This window comes from Echiichthys vipera (genome assembly GCF_963691815.1).
Source record: "Echiichthys vipera genome assembly, chromosome: 19".
Taxonomy (NCBI): domain Eukaryota; kingdom Metazoa; phylum Chordata; class Actinopteri; order Perciformes; family Trachinidae; genus Echiichthys; species Echiichthys vipera.
In genome coordinates this window covers 8,280,130-8,296,778 of record NC_139844.1, presented here as the reverse complement: position 1 = coordinate 8,296,778, position 16,649 = coordinate 8,280,130, and positions in this window count along the sequence as shown.

Below are 16,649 nucleotides of genomic sequence, written 5' to 3'. Positions count from 1 at the left end.
GTGACTTGTGGAGGCCCGAGGCTGAATCAGGAGCCTCAGTTTCACACTTTTCCTTCCACATTTTCTCTGAAAAGGGCAAATGTGCGCAGGTCGACACGTTTTAACTTAAATGAATCATCACAAAACTTCCCCCGTTGATCACTCACACTAAGAAAAATGTTTTCTGTTTTACAAGTGTGTGTTATTTGATGTTGCAAATGTATGCAAAGTAAGCATTATCTAGGGAAATATAGAATGTATGTATATAGTCAGGTTTCTTTGTTGGTAAAACATGTTATTGTGTTTTTGCTTTTAAAAGATAATTCACTGACTGTGTTTGGTTTTTGTTTAACATGATCTCATCCCCCTCCCCCTCCTCCTTCTTCTTCTTTACCACCTTCTGGACTCTTTTTCTTTTTTTTAGGTTTGTCTTTTATTTTGTTCTTTAAAAGAGGTGATTTGATCTCACGCCATTCTTGTCTGGTAAAACAAATGTAAAATGAAAATAAAACAACTACAGAATAGAGCTGATATATGAGCTGATTTTCATACATTTCCACAACAGAAATGTGAATTTTGAAAAAGCCAGGTTCAAAGTTCTTGTTTCATGTTGTTTTCTGCAACACTAGTGAATTAAAAACTGTTATTTCGTAGATATCACAGTGAAACTACCCCAGCTGATCAATGACATTAAGACATTTATTTTTTTCTGAAATGTGCTGTTCAAACATGCAAATGCATCATTATCTAAGTAAAATAAACACCTAAATGTGTATTTTGGATGTTTTCTTTCCACCAATCTGAAAGACGACATGTTGTGGAAGAAAAATAGTCCCAAATTTTAAAAAAATTGACCAGTGCATGAGAAAAGAACAACCTTCTTTTAATTGATTATTTTAGCATAGCATACACTTTTGGGGGGTCCATGTCCGATGCTGCGTGTTGTGCTCTGCCTCTGGATGGACACGGGAGGAATAACGTGACAAAAGAGCTGGAGGAGCAGTGATGAGAAAGAGGAGGGTCCTGTGTTGATTGTAAGTCACCATCACCCTGAACTGGCTCAGTGAGATCATCATTCATACAGTAAAACGGGGCACACTTACTCTGAGGATTTATTACAGCAGGTCATGATGAAGTGTAGCTACATGGATGAAATGGAGGGGCGTGCGGATGAATGAATGGAGGGATGGAGGAGATGGGGTGGGTGGGGGAAGCACCTGCTCAGTGGTGGCCAGACAGCTGCACTTAAACATGCTGAATTAATTTCTATTGTATCCGCCTACTTATCTCTCTTCTGCTTGACTGCGCCTCTCTGCACGTTAGCATTATGTAACCTTCACTGCTGTCTAATAAAGTAATATCATGGGACAAAATATCCTGCACACTCTTTTTCACTGCATTTTTCCTGCTATATATATACTGCAGATGATCATAAAAGTCATTTGTGTTCAGAAAGTAGTTCTTATAATGACGTGTAAGTATATAAAAGGAGGAAAAACTGAGGTCTTTTTTATTTTTGTCTTTGTGCAATATATTGTTTCTCTTGAAAAGTCCTAAAGAAAGTAAAAAGGACAAGAAGGCAACAACATTTATATATATATTTACGTGTGTTTGTGTGTGCGTGTGTGTGTGTGTGTGTGTGTGTGTGTGTGTGTGTGTGTGTGTGTGTGTGTGTTGTGTATGAATTAAAAACCTGAAACATGAACATGATAAAGTTCAGATTTATTACTGTGTACAGCTGCAGAAGCACCATTATCTGTGGTTTAAACAGCAGTCGAATGATAACATACATTGATGTATCAATAAATCAATATAAAAGTCCGGATAAAGAACCCAGTATGTCTTTTATTAAAGTCTTCTTTGGGTGCCTAGAGTGTGCAGCAGGGCTTTAACTGGAGAATAGATTTGTCAGAGAGCACATTCCCTGCTGAATTAAACACAAAAGTAATGGCCGCCTACTCACAACAGAACAGATCCAAGCACGTTACGATGCCCCGGCCCCTGTTCTGCTCACATTTTCTGTTTCCTTATATTTGTTTCTCTCTAATTCAACCAATTCTTTCTCTCTAAATACATCTGAGCAGGTTGTTGCTGCAGGATACCTGGGTCTAGATGATATTGTGTCAGTGGGGGGTGGGGAAAGGGACAAATCCTGAATGCAGGGGGGAGTAGAGAGAGAGAGAGAGAGGGAGAGTAACAGGGTCCCAGGGGAGGCAGGGGGTCGCAATAATTGCCCTCAGCTCTGATGGGCTGGTGTTGGAGAGGATTGAATGAGCGGTGGACATGCATTGGAAATTACCTCAGGTTTTCAGTGGCGCAGCTGTCATTTTCTGGAGTGCTTCTTTGATTCGGCTTTATTCTCTGAGGGCTGAACGGCTGATTAACAAATAACAACTTTAATAGTTAAACAGGAGGACGTCCAGTGGATTCAAGTGTCTGAGGCTCTGTTGATTCTGCAGCTGAACATCAAGTGTCCTGGTTTTCCCCACAAAATGTGTCACACACTAAGGATTTGGTTGTTTATTCATGGTCTTAAACGTATTCCTATATAGGGAAAAGTCCTGTCCCACCAGGCACTTGGAGCTCAAAAGAGTGCTGCAGGGATGACGCGTTTTGGTGGGCCGACCGGCAAGCATCACCCTGGTTCCCTCCACAAAAAGCTAATTGGGATTTTTCCTTTGGGTTTCGGATTATAACAGAAAACAAACTCTGTGGCGAACAAAAGATAATCACCAGAAGTAAAAAGTTAACATGTAGCTATAAATGAAAAACACGGTTGCATGACTTCATTATCATCATCATCATCATCATCATCATCATATTCATCTGTCTCTATGGAAAATATGGTCAATACCAAAAGCAGACGTGAAAATACATGAATACCCCCTCACATGGTGATTTCCATTGATTTTTGTGTCGTGAATGTAAAGCCTTGCACGCTATGAAACGTTTTGTGATGCTGTTAGGGTAAAGTTTTTGTAGCCTATACAATGTTGTGGCATAGACAATTTCCGTATCATGTGTTAACACTTAGTGTGACTTGCAGTACAGCCTACTACCGATTGCACATAGACTAGATGCTAATCTAGAGCACCGGGCGGATATAGGCCATGAGGTTCAGTGTTTTAAAGTCTATGAGCATGGTACTGTGTTGAATATCAGTTTAAATCATAGATAAAAAATGCTGACTGCATGCATTAGACTTGCAGAGCAGTTGTAATCTCCGCTAGGGACACAACGTGCCGTGTCAGTCTCTACCCTCTAAAAAATCCTGTTCCCGATGTTCCCTCCAAGTCCCGGAAAAAAAAACCCTCAACATTGACTCCCACTCCCGTTTATTTAGCAGCATGTGCTGTTAGCCAAGTTCCTGAGCGGTGGAGCTATTGTGGATAATTCTGTAAACGTCAGCCAGATGGCCGTATCTCCCTCCCCCCAACGTCACATCAAGGCCCTTTTTTGGTCAGAAAGTTTTTGTAGCCTTTACAATGTTGTGGCATAGACAATTTCAGTATCATGTGTTAACATTTAGTGTGATTTTCAAAAATACTGTTATTGTTTGGTTTACCTTTCCAGAGCAGATGCTAGCTAGCAAGTCAGGATCTGTGGGTTCTCCATGGTTGTATGGATGTATTTATTTGTTCATTTCATGAAAATGCCTATTCATTACATTGTACACACATTGATAAAGTCAATGCACAGTTACAACACATTTAAACATTTACATGAATGGAAAGGAGCAGATAAGAATAATACAACTCTTATGTTTGTCTGCCCCTTTTCAACATAATACAAACATGTGATGATCTCCCGATTTCCCCTACCCTCGCACAGTTATCACCAAATTAAATACTAAACATACATAAAAGTTTATACAATACAAATGCAATCTTTTAAATTTAACAATATTCAAACAACTTTTGAATTCATCCTCCTGGGAACCCCACAGTTTTACCCCTTTAACAGATAAGCACATTTGTTTTAATGTTGTTCGTGCACACTGATGTTTAAAGTCAAACCTCCTCCTATGATTTGCATTCTGTGATGTAAAAAAAAACAACTTTTGTATGTCCTCTTGTAGAATTCTGTTTCGAGCTTTAAACATTACTAATAACGTTTGCAATTCTATGATGTTCTTGGGTTCAAACAATCCTGACTTAATGAGCAGTGGATTTGTATGCTCTCGAAATGCAGCTTTGTGTATTATTATTATTTAATTTCACTACGACAACAAAAGCACTGAAACACAATGCACTCGTCATTTCTAGTTCACAAATGGAAAGGACCATCTTTTCCATAGCCCGTGAAGGCAGCATGAAGCACATACCTTATTTTATAGCCTGGCAGTGGCAGAATAATTTGCAAATGCATATAAGTCTTGAACTTCTCAGTTCATGTTTGATTTCCAATGGATGTTAATGTTACATTACACTACTTAATCTGACACTTTTTTCACAAGTGACTTACAGTAAGTGCATTCAGCCATGATGATACCACGCAAAAATTGCAAGAATCATGCTGTAAATCAGGGGTGGGGAACCACGCTCCTGGAGGGCCACTGTTCTGCATGTTTTAGGTTTCTCTCTGCTCTAACACACCTGATTCTAATGCTCTGCTCGTTATCAAGCAGCTGGAGCTTGTCAGTGGTTTAATAATCGTTACACTCAGGTGTGTTAGAGCAGGGAGAAACCTAAAACATTCAGGACAGTAGCCCTCCAGGAGCAGGATTCCCCACCCCAGCTTCAAATCAATGGTGCTGACCCAAATACTTTTGGATGCAGTTGGAAAGACCTATAACCAATCACAGTAACGAGATGATGTAGCGCTAAGCAACAAATGCAACAGAAGGTTATGGGGTTTTTTTCATTTTTAAATTGCAACAATTTCAGCTGAAAAATAGGTACTTGTGTGCAAAGGCCTTTAGTCTGAAACCTCTTCATTTTTAATTTCCAAGGAGCGCAAAATGCCTCTGGACGCAATTGGATAGGGCTACAACGAATCAGAGCGACAAAATGACGTAGCGCTGGGTGACAGATACATGTTGATCTCAAACTTTCCCACATTACAGCTACACTTTGCAACAACAGAATAACTTTTTATTCAAGGTTAGTGGAGGGAAAGGCAGAGGTGATCAAAACAAAACCTCCAACACAGACTGATGGACTTAAATACAAACTAATCTAATGAGAGGATGAAGTGCAGGTGGGCCAAGCCCCCACCACAGCGACTTCCTGGTTGATCCAATCAGGAAGTGAGAAAAAACTGCAGTTCTGTCCACTAGAGGCAGGTTTCATAATAGAGCAGTTTCTCATTGACCCCCATGTTAAACAGGCCGTTTTCACAGCATCATTAAACCTGTTTAATGTCTGGTACAAAAAAACACTCTAGTCTGTATGTTTAGTTCATATCTCCATGACAACACTAAGGGTAGTAACAGGCAAGTTTTTATTTGATTGGAGGTTAACGTTTCTGAATAATTAGGGGAACGGCCTCTTGAGTGACAGCTAGCAGTTAGCCCTCACTTCTCCTCGGTGGCTAGTTGTCATCTCGTCGTTCGTGTGGTGTTGTTACTATAAGTGACAAGATGGTTTGCTCTTCGATCAACTGTACCAACAGATGGTTTAGGAACACAACACAATGATTTGTTATGTTAATTAAATAGCCGCACTTGCACCATGACTTGCAGTACAGCCTACTACCGATGGCACATAGACTAGATGCTAATCTAGAGCACCGGGAGGATAGGCCATGAGGTTCAGTGTTTTAAAGTCTATGAGCATGGTACTGTGTTGAATATCAGTTTAAATCATAGATAAAAAATGCTGGCTGCATGCATTAGACTTGCAGAGCAGGTGATGATGGACGTATCTCCCTCCCCCCAACGTCACATCAACGCCCTTTTTTGGTCAGAGGAAATGAGGCGGAGTCAAAGTCTGACAAGATGGCGGCTCCCAGAGGCGAATATGATTGGTTCAAGTTGAGAGAACAGGCCTCTATGGAGAGGCTCTATGGTGAGGAGATGGGCGGCAGAGCTCAGGTGAGTGGAATGAGTCGATTAGGAAAACAGACAGGGAGCGGAGTGACAGGAGACAAACTCTGGGAGCAGGGAAGGACTAAAGAGGCTAATTCAGAGCAGGTGTGCAGACATACAAACCCCAAACTCACTCCAGCCTTCACAGAAAGTCTGAGTTCATCTGGACACAGAGTCAGACTGTGACACAGGTGATATTTGAGGATATACCGGAGGGCTTTGAGCACTGATCTGTATACAGAAGATGCACAGGTCCTACGTTTACATTTGACAAAGCAAAAACTCTTTCTCAGGGACAGTAATTTGCAGTTCACTTGGCTGTGCATGAAACAAAGAACAGTTGAAAGATGCAGGCTCACCACAAAGAGAACCAAAGACTAAGGCCCCATGATGCCCTCTGCTGGTCGACGTGTTCACATACACAGTGTATAATAGAATAACTAAGAACTAAACTTATAAAACATAAACTACAACTTCTTATCAACTAGATGCCATCTTACAAAATAAAAGCACATCCTGTACTTTTGTCCTAAAATATATTACTATTTTTTTTTTGTTTTATGGAGGAAAAAAATGTTACAGTTTTTTTTGATTGCTTGGACCTGGTTGAAGAAACTGGTAACCTCTCAGTCTTCCTCATCACTCTCTCAGCAGAGCAAAAGACACCTCTTGCAAATGAGATAACCCATTGTCATTGTTTTGACACACTTCCCGCACCCTTTTGCAAATCAGTTAACGCAGTGGATTCAAACTCCACTGCTTTAGCTGTGGTAACCAAACAGAACATATATGTTCCCATCTCTTAGACACTTCTTGACCAGTTTGAAATCACTGAAGCACCTGTTTGACACTGCTTCACAAAACTTTTCAATTTGCAATCAGTCTGCAGGCTCCCTCCATACTCTCCATTTTTAAATCCTATAGAGGAATTCTTCAGTGCATGGAGATGGAAGGTTTACGATCATTGCCCCTATGACCAGATGCCCTTGATCGATGCAATGACCGCTGCTGCCCAAGATATAGATGCAGAGGCATGCCAAGGCTGGATCAGGCACGCAAGAAGATTTTTCCCTCGGTGCATCGCAAGAGAAAATATTGAGTGCGATGTAGATGAGGCCATGTGGCCCATTTGTCAAGAGAGAATTGACTAGAAGAGTTTTTTTTTCTTTATTGTACAGAATTTTTATTTTTATTTTCCTTATGTCTTACACACTGATGGATTTTTATACTATATATGTGGTTTCTGTTGGAATATTTCATTTCTTAGCCACAATCTCTAAAGAAAAAAAGAATGAATACTGCATTCAATCAAATTGTAAAAATCATTGTATATGATTCTGGATCTATTTTCTGCAAGAAAGCAAATTGGCACTGATATGTAAGCTGCTGACCAGTAATGCAGCACTGAGTCACAGTGAGAGCTGAATGTTGTATTTTGATGCCCCTTGTCTAATGACTGATTGGAAGCGATTATGCACTTGTGTGCAAGTTGTGTTGTTTGAGGGCAAAATTAGCTTTTGGTCCATATTTTAAATGTTTTGGCGGAGGTAGAGCCTTTTGCAGGCAAAATTAGTCATTTTGACCGTTGGTGCCACTGTTTAGGCGTTTGCGTTAACAGTTTTGAAAAATGTGGATTTTGAGTCGACTACTGCGTCAAAGCAATAAAAAAAAAATTCAGCTGTCAGAATATTATGTGTGATATGAAGTAGAGCCAGACCGATATATCAGTTGGCCCATTGTATGATCTTATCACGGACATAGTATCGGGACAGTATATATGTTTCCGATATGCACCAATATGGAAACTTTTTTACAGAACATATAATGCAAAAAACAATGCATGGGGTGATTGACAAATGTCTTATAGCTATTTATTTGATTCTTTTTATTAATTATTTATTTAAATTGTATGCAACTAAAAAAATGATAACATAGTGTTTATTTATGTATTTTGTTTTATTCTTTATGTATTTTATTTTTATTTTCTTTCGCTTATTTTTTTTCAATGTAATATATTGTATGTATAATAATGTTAGATATGTAGGTATTTCTTTAGGAAAGCATCCTTCTGAGCACCTTTGCAGAGTTCTTTTGTTGCACAATCCACATAGAAAAGGTCAATTTTCATTCCAGCACAAAAACTCACTAAATCAACCGTTATGTTAGGGACTGTTAAATCCTGAATTCTGCATCGGCCTCAAAAATTCCATATTAGTCCAGTCATTTTATGAAAAAAGGTTGAACAGAACAGAAGCAAACTCAACTAATTTGTATCCTCAATATGTCCTGAGTAAGGGGGTAAAAAGCCCTGAAGAATCCCAATAGGGGAAACAGACTCGAATATACCGTATGCATTCGCCAATTCATACATTTTCTCACACAGATATGGAAAAAGAAATAACCTTCAGATTCGATTCCTAACATCAAGACAAACAAAAAATGTTTTACAAGGTTTTAAAATAGTTTTTAAACATGGGCATACGGGGCATAATCTTATTACTTATGTGCTAATTTTCATTAATACCACAACGGATCTAAACATTGGGTATAGCCAGGTGAAAATGTCTGGTTGAATCTTGTTGACATATAACAGTAAAAGACTTCATGTTAGGGTCTGAATGAACCCATTTAGTCGACCCATGAGCGTTAATAAATGGAGACAGGAAGAAGGACTTGCAGGGACTTGGGTCACTGCTGAATGGATTTCAATCCTGTACATGACTGAGAACTATAAATGTGTCCTGCACAAGATACAAAATTACACGATAAATGTATAAATTAATTTAGCTACCCTTTGTCTTCTGCAGTCTCCTGTTGTCTCCTGTTCTTCCCTCAGACTCATCCCCCAGAAACAGACCCACAGACCAAACCCCATCTCTGCAATAATCATTCATAAGGGCTGCTTTAAAGTCTCTCTTCCTGTTTCCATTTATTAATGCTCATGTAGACTAAATGGGTTCATTCAGACCTTAACATGAAGTCTTTTACTGTTATAAGTCAACAGCATTCCTCCAGACGTTTTCACCTGGCTTTACCCAATGTTCAATCTTTACAAACAATTTCCAAAAACTTGTAATACATTTTTGTTTGTCTTGATGTAAGTAATCAAAGCAGTAATTTTCATGGTAAAATCTAAAGTTTTTGTTTTTTTTACCCTATTTGCGGGGGGGAAAAAATGAATGAATGAATAATGAATGCATAATGTGTATTTGGGTCTCTTTGGAAACTTTCCCCTATTGGGATTCTTCAGGGCTTTTTTTCCCTTACTCATGACTTCACTTTATTTTGTGGTACTGTAACTATCTGCTGCTACACTTACTGTGCTTTAGGACATGCTGCTACATTTCACTGTGGTTTACTGTAACTTACTGTAACTTACTTCAGTACGAAATGCTGCTACACTCCACTGTGCCATACTGTCACTTAGTTCTGTAGGAAATGCTGCTACATTTTTAACATTTTTAACACTTATAACTTATCGCTCCTTCTCACTTATTTAGTTTGTACTTATTTCATTTCAATATGCTGCTAAACTGCACAGTGCGTATTGTTGTATATTGTATAAACCTATGTTTAACCACAATGTCTGTCACACTTAGTTAATGCTCGATTTATTTTACATTAGCTTTATTTTGATTTGATTTATGTTTTTATGCTTATTGTCACTCTGGTCCTTTCCCATCTTTGTATTGAAACTGTTGCACAATAATTTCACTCGGGATAAATAAAGCTTCTTGAATCTTGAATCTTGAATCATATTGAGGATACAAAATCAGTTGAGTTTGCTTCTGTTTCAATATGTTCAACGCGTCCTATTTTGGCTTAAAATGACTGGACTATATGGTTCAGGCCCCAATATCGAGTGATTATTCCTGTTGATAGCTTTGACATCACTCTTGAAGGACAGTCAGCTCTCACAGTATTCAAAACCTCCTTCACGACAAAACCAGGGAATGCTACGGGAGCAACAGCAGGTGGCAGCATCGATGCAGTTATCAAACCTCTCCTGTGGCTTTACTCTTTACATACAAAGACCACAGTTTTGAAATGTTTTGATTCAAAGAGGAGTGAAATATAAGAGTTAACTTAGAAGAGCAAAGAGATTAAGATCGCATATTTCCTTTACCTGGTTGAAAATGTATCAGGGAGTTTTCTTTGTCTTTTCATATTTTTTTTCTGAATCTTTTATCTCACAGCTTTTTACATAAAACATTATCCTTCCTCAGTACCAATAAAACATTGCTTATATAATGATTGCATTTGAGTTGAGTTTGATGATGGTTGCATCTGAACCACATGAACAAACATGTAAACTAACAATTAAACAATTTCAACATGGGATATCAATGAAAAGAGGAAATAACAAGTGAGGAAAAGCTGCAAAAGCTTCCCTGTGCACCTCCACCGAGCCCCAGAGGCAGTGGTTTCTCTGCTGGGGGTCGGACCACAAGGTCAGTACAGTGTTGATCAGGTGGAATAAAAGGGGTTGTAACCCCCATGGGGATCAAAGACACTGGTCGACAAACCACACCCCTCTACCCCTCACTTCCTGTACAAACCTCTCAGGGGGCAAACTCACTGACCCTGCAAACGGAGCAGGGAGGAGGGAGTCTCGGATAGAGGGGAGGGTGGATGGAGGGATGGACCGAGGAAACAGAGAGATTAAGTTTTAACAGTCAGCTTAACCTCCTGGATTCCCCTTAGAGAATTATGACTTGTTGCACGTCTTTGCAATATGGCCGGTCTGCTCGGGAAACAGAAGGAGTAGATTATTGTGAGGCTTCAGCAGGTTTGGTGAAAAAAGTGCTTTTTCTTGCTTTAATGAATTGATGCTCGTCATGGCTTTAAATTAAGAAAATCAAACTGGTTGAGAAACAAGCAGCAATCTTAAAGTTTGTCAGTTGTTTAAAGGGATTTATGCAAATTCTTTTTGTCCATTCACTTGTGCAGGAAGGCCACAATTCATAACCCCACACCGCCAGATGGATTGGTTCTCATTTGCTCAGCATATCCATCTGGGAACTCTGGTTTGGAGATCTTTTGGGAAGGGGCGATAATAGTGGTTGCTGATTGGATAAACTACATTTCTATTACCAACATACGGGCCAAATCAACCAATCAGATCAACAAAGCGTATGATGTACTAACAGCGTCGAGGCAAAGTACAGAACGTTAACAACATGTCGGTAAATGATATTTGTATGGATAAAAGGCACAATTTCAGGTGCCTGGTCCATATTCCAACAGAAGGATCCACGAGAACTTGATCCATAGCTGCATGCATCTCATTTGCGGAAGCTGCCATGTTGTTTACACTGAACAGTCACTTCTTGTTGCATCACACTCAAACTCGCCTCAAAACCAACGCTGATTGGTTCGGCCACTTGGCAACCTTCTCCAAATTTTCTCCGCCGCACGTCACCTGACCGATCTGCGAGTAAAATACAATGGAGCTTGTGAGATCAGGATGGTCTCATGAGGCTATAATTCATATTAGACCGAGAGACAATGTTTGCCTTAAAAGGTGAGATGACCTACATAATAGGGCTAAATATCGACAAAAATATTATGAGAAATCGTTTAGCTTGTGTAGGAAGAGATTCGAGGATCAGCACTAACAACAGAGGTGTTGTCCCCATTCATGCCTGGCATTAATAAGTGATCTGTATCTGGTCTGTGTGCTGTCCTCATCCCCCCCCACCCCCCCATCAACTAACCTGTTGAGAGCAGGATATAATCTGAGTGCTGACATTATACTTTAAATCCTGCATCTCTATAAGATAAAGTGCTTTGTGGTAGGAGATAAGATGAATCAATCCGTTTATCAGATGGGTTGGATGATGACTTTGCATGTTGCATAGTGGATCCGAGTGGTAAAACGGCTTTGAAGGATCCAAAAAATGTTGAAAATCAAACCTGTTCTGAAAGACTTTAATAATGAATGAAAGTTTCGGGAGTCGGAGTGAATGTAATTGACGCAGTGGCGCCAGAGGTTGTATTTATTTTTAAACATGCTACAATTTAGGCCGAAATATGGACTAGGTGTGTAATGCACCCATCTACCTTATCACCATTTCCATCTGTCTGTTTCTATCATTGAATTCCCCCATGATGGGGCAGGAAATAATCACTGAACAAAGCTTTTATGTTCCACCTCTCCAGCATTGTTTCATAACACCCTGTCACACACGCAAAGGAAATTCCCATAACACTCTAGTATAATGAGACACAATTTTTTTTACAATAGCCGCCATCTTTTGTGCCCATTGATAAATTCATCACCCCCACAATAATCGCAGCTTTGTATCCTCATACAATAGCTTTACTCCAGTGGGAAATGTACCAACTCCCCGTTTCTGGGTGAAATTTTAATTGGAAGTAGAACTCGACCGTGCAGCCGGGATGTCAATAGCTGGCATCCGTCCAACTCGTTCATACTGAAAGCGTGCGCACACACACACACACACACACACACACACACACACACACACACACACACACACACACACACACACACACACACACACACACACACACACACACACACACACACACACACACACACACACACACACACACACAAAATCTGTTTTTTTAGTTTCCTAGACAGCAACTCTCTAGAAAGGGTTGTTAGGTAAGTAGTATCTTTTACTGTTTAGCAGGTGTCGGCTTTATTTTGAGTTTTTAAGGTTTGCAGGTAACGTTGGAACTGTTGCTGTTCATTGGACCTCCTCAGGTGTCTTGCTCAAGGACACGTGGACAGAAAGATCTGTCAGCACTGTGATTGGTGGGTGGCCCTCTCTACCTCAGCCACAGCTGCTCAACCCTTCACAAGTTTAGAAAAACATCTTCTGTGCTGCAGGTGTCCAAATTGAAATAGCATGTGCTAGCAAAGATCAATTTATAAGAAGATGTGGATTATCATAAGCATAATCTAAAGAGAGAACGTATTCTCATCAAAAGATTCATGTGGTATCTTAATGTCAAATACAATTGAGGTATAATATGATCAGTTAAACGCTATGAAACGTGTTTGTATAGCTTATGAAATGTGATATTCTAATGACCGGAAACGGACCATGATGGTTAACTTTAGGCAACAAAAGGTGACAGTTACGCTTAGGCATCAGGGTGACTTGGTTAGGATCCGAAAACATGTCACCAGGGTGAAAGTCCTATGTTTTGGGACCACCATCCCAAACAACTAGCCTTGCAAGATCAGGATGGTCTCACAAGCTCCATTGTATTTTACTCACAGATCAGTCTGGTAACGTGTGGCGCAGAAAATTTGGAGACGATTGACAAGCAACCGAACCAATCAGCGTTGGTTTTGAGGCGGGCCGCAGTGTGACGCAACGAGAAGCAACTGTTCAGTATAAACAACATGGCGGCTTCCGCAGATGAGATGAGCACAGCTATGGAGCAAACGACTGACTAACTCTTTTTCATCTCTTGCATCCTTCGGTTGGAATATGGACCGGGCTCCTGAAATTGGGCCTTTTATCAATAAATTCACGTCAAACAAATGGAAAACATCCTTTACTGACATGTTGTTTACTTTCTGAGCTTTGCCTCAACGCTGTTAGCGCGTCATACGCTTCATTGATCTGATTGGTTGATTTGGCTCGGATGTTGGTTTATCCAATCAGCAACCAGTATTTTCGCCCCTTCCCAAAAGATCTCCAACACAGAGTTTCCACATGGATTTGCTGAACAAATGAGAATCAGTCCATCTGGCAGGGACAGGTTACCAAACAACCGCTCTACATGAATTGTAGCCCTATGATACTACATCACCTGATTTCCTTATAATAGACATCATTTCTACAGTAATACATATGTGGATTACAATGCATTGTTTTGTGTAGTTATATCATAATAATAATCCTAATAATACACTCAATTTGTATCGTGCATTTCAAGGTACACAAAGATGCTTCGAGGAGCAGGGAGGGAAAAAGTTGAAAAAAGTTGAAAAAAGAAGACATGAAGATATTTACATTGAAGTAGGAAACTACATATTTTTATCGTTACAGTTATAACAGGAACACTATAATTTGATCAACTATTGGTCAGTTATTAAGTTTGTTGACCGACTAATCAATCAGGCGCACTAATTCTTTTTTATTTTTGTAGGTATATTATCTTTGTGAGAAAATATATGTATTCAAAGTTGTATTTTACAGTAAATTCTAAAGTGAGCTTTTCCTGCTTCTCCTGCTCGTTTCAAATTAGCATTTTTTGCACCATCAGAGAGTGAAGTAATGGGCTCTGTGGAGTCTGATTGGCTGTTGGGGAACTGCCTACGGTGGGCCCATACAAAGGAGCGATCTGGGCTACAAGAGGCTTAGAGCAAACCGGACCCCCACTAGTACCCACACACACACACACACACACACACACACACACACATTGCTCTCGTTGCTGTCTCCACTGGCTGATGAAGGAGCCCATTCATGCCCGCTGACAAATTACTACTGGAGCATGAGACTAAAGAGACCCCCCACTCCTCTGTCTCTGTCTCTCTCTCTCTCTCTCTCTCTCTCCATTATAGACTGTGTGAGACTTGGGTGTGAGAGAATATCACACGGGGCACCAGAGTTATAAAAGGAGCTTTATGTTTAGCTGAACAATTTCAATCATATTTAGTTTTTTACTGTGAAATCTTTGGCGAATGCAGCAAAACTGTTTCATTGTAGTAATAATAATAATAATAATAATGTAACAAAGTGCCTAATAAATAAGACTGGTGAATAAAAGATCAGAGTGAAATTGAATACAATAAAATACTCAACAATAGCCTGATTTTTTCAGCCTCACAGTATTTCCTTGTCTACATTTAAAATACACAAAGAGAACAGATTAAACCTTTTCTTTGCCTTACTGAGCTCTTTTAATGAGATCAGCAGGTTATGCTCACACATGATGCAGGGCGGTGTAAGAGTGTTAAGTGTGTTAAATGCAAGAAAGAAACTGTTAAATGCAGTATTTATCTAGTCTAAATAACTTCACCTGGAGGTCAAAGTGATAATTGAAAATGTTGCATGATCCCTGGACAGACCTGCAGTAAAGACTGTATAACAGCGACTCAGCAACAAACGGCACTAATCACTTTTAGTCCAGTCCAGACCAGACAAAGGCTGTTTTGCACAAAAGGATTATCCAGAGTCCAGAAGGAGGAGGTCACCTGTGGTCACAGGTCACTGCTGACCTTGCATGTATGTGTGAGGTGACTTGTTGGTGTCTGCATTAATGCAACAACCCTCAAGGGCGAGTGTGCGTGTGTTTAAACTGAAGGGGAGATCCAAGGCAACGTTTCAGATGATTGGTTGGATACATAGAAGTGATCCTCTCATCATGAAGACATGCAGTACCTACTGTACATTTGGGCCCCTGAAAGATATCTAGACGTGGTAACTTTGGTCAAAGGGTTATATTACAATGGTTTCAACAGCATTTAAAGTGATTATGTAGCCTTTTACAAGGTTGTGTCATTACTTATATCAAAGGGGAACGAGCATGCTCATTTTTCAGGTTCATAAATGTAATTTGGGTTTCTACTAGAGCATGTTAACATGCTTTCAGGTTAAAAAAAACACATTATTTTTCTCATACTGCCCATATCTGCTGCACCTGTATTCCCCGTCTGTCTGAGACGCTCTGTTGCAGGCCCCGTCTCTTTAAACCTCCCTCCCCAAAAAGCCCAGTCTGCTCTGATTGGTCAGCGTTTCCAACTCTTCCCCATCTGTGCTCTCGTCATCTCTGTGCCGTCTGTCACAGTCCGTATAGCAGCACATTCTACCGTGAACTATCACCAATAAACGCTTCTAAACCAAAAATTGCACAATGCAGATGCACATGCACGTACCTTCAGACGGTGAAAGCCTGATTCAATGGTGGAAAATCTTGCAGAAGTTGCTATTCCAACACTGGCAACAACTGGCCGACACTTCCAAACCCCCAAAACAGGAAGCTAGACATCTCACAAAGACTCTAAAATAAGAGTGTGGCAATAAACACAACAAAACAAGTGTCAATATCAGCAAAGTGCGGCTGCAGCTAATTCAAGTTCATGTTTCTGTAGCGGGCTAGAGCCTCAAATCACAGTCTGTCATCTCAAAAGGCAAGATGGGACAACTTGTGCTATGAAAAAACTTTAATTGCAACGTTTACTCTGGATCAAGACATTCTTGCCGCCGGGTGGTGTTTTCTTCTTTTATAATGACTATAATAAAGTGAAGACTGTATATTCATATGATAGCTCTCCTCTCCTCCTCCTCCCAGACCCTGAAAGCAGCAGTTTATGGCTAAAGTGTAATGCTGCATTGATGTGGTGTCAGAATAATATGAAAAACGAGATCCCGACCGGAGAAAATACATTTAAAAATCTCAATTTATTTTTACTAAATAGCTCTATTGAAGCAATATTCTAGTGTTTATTATAACAATTGCAACGTGAGATTTCAGATACTCACATTTAAGCAAATATTTACACTTTAATATATATTTATACAGTTAATACTTAACCATCACCTTTTGTTGTCTTAACTTAAAGATGGACATATTGTGCATACATTTTCGTTTAACATCATATGAACCCGTTCATGACAATATTTTGAATATGAATTGTGATGTAAATTAC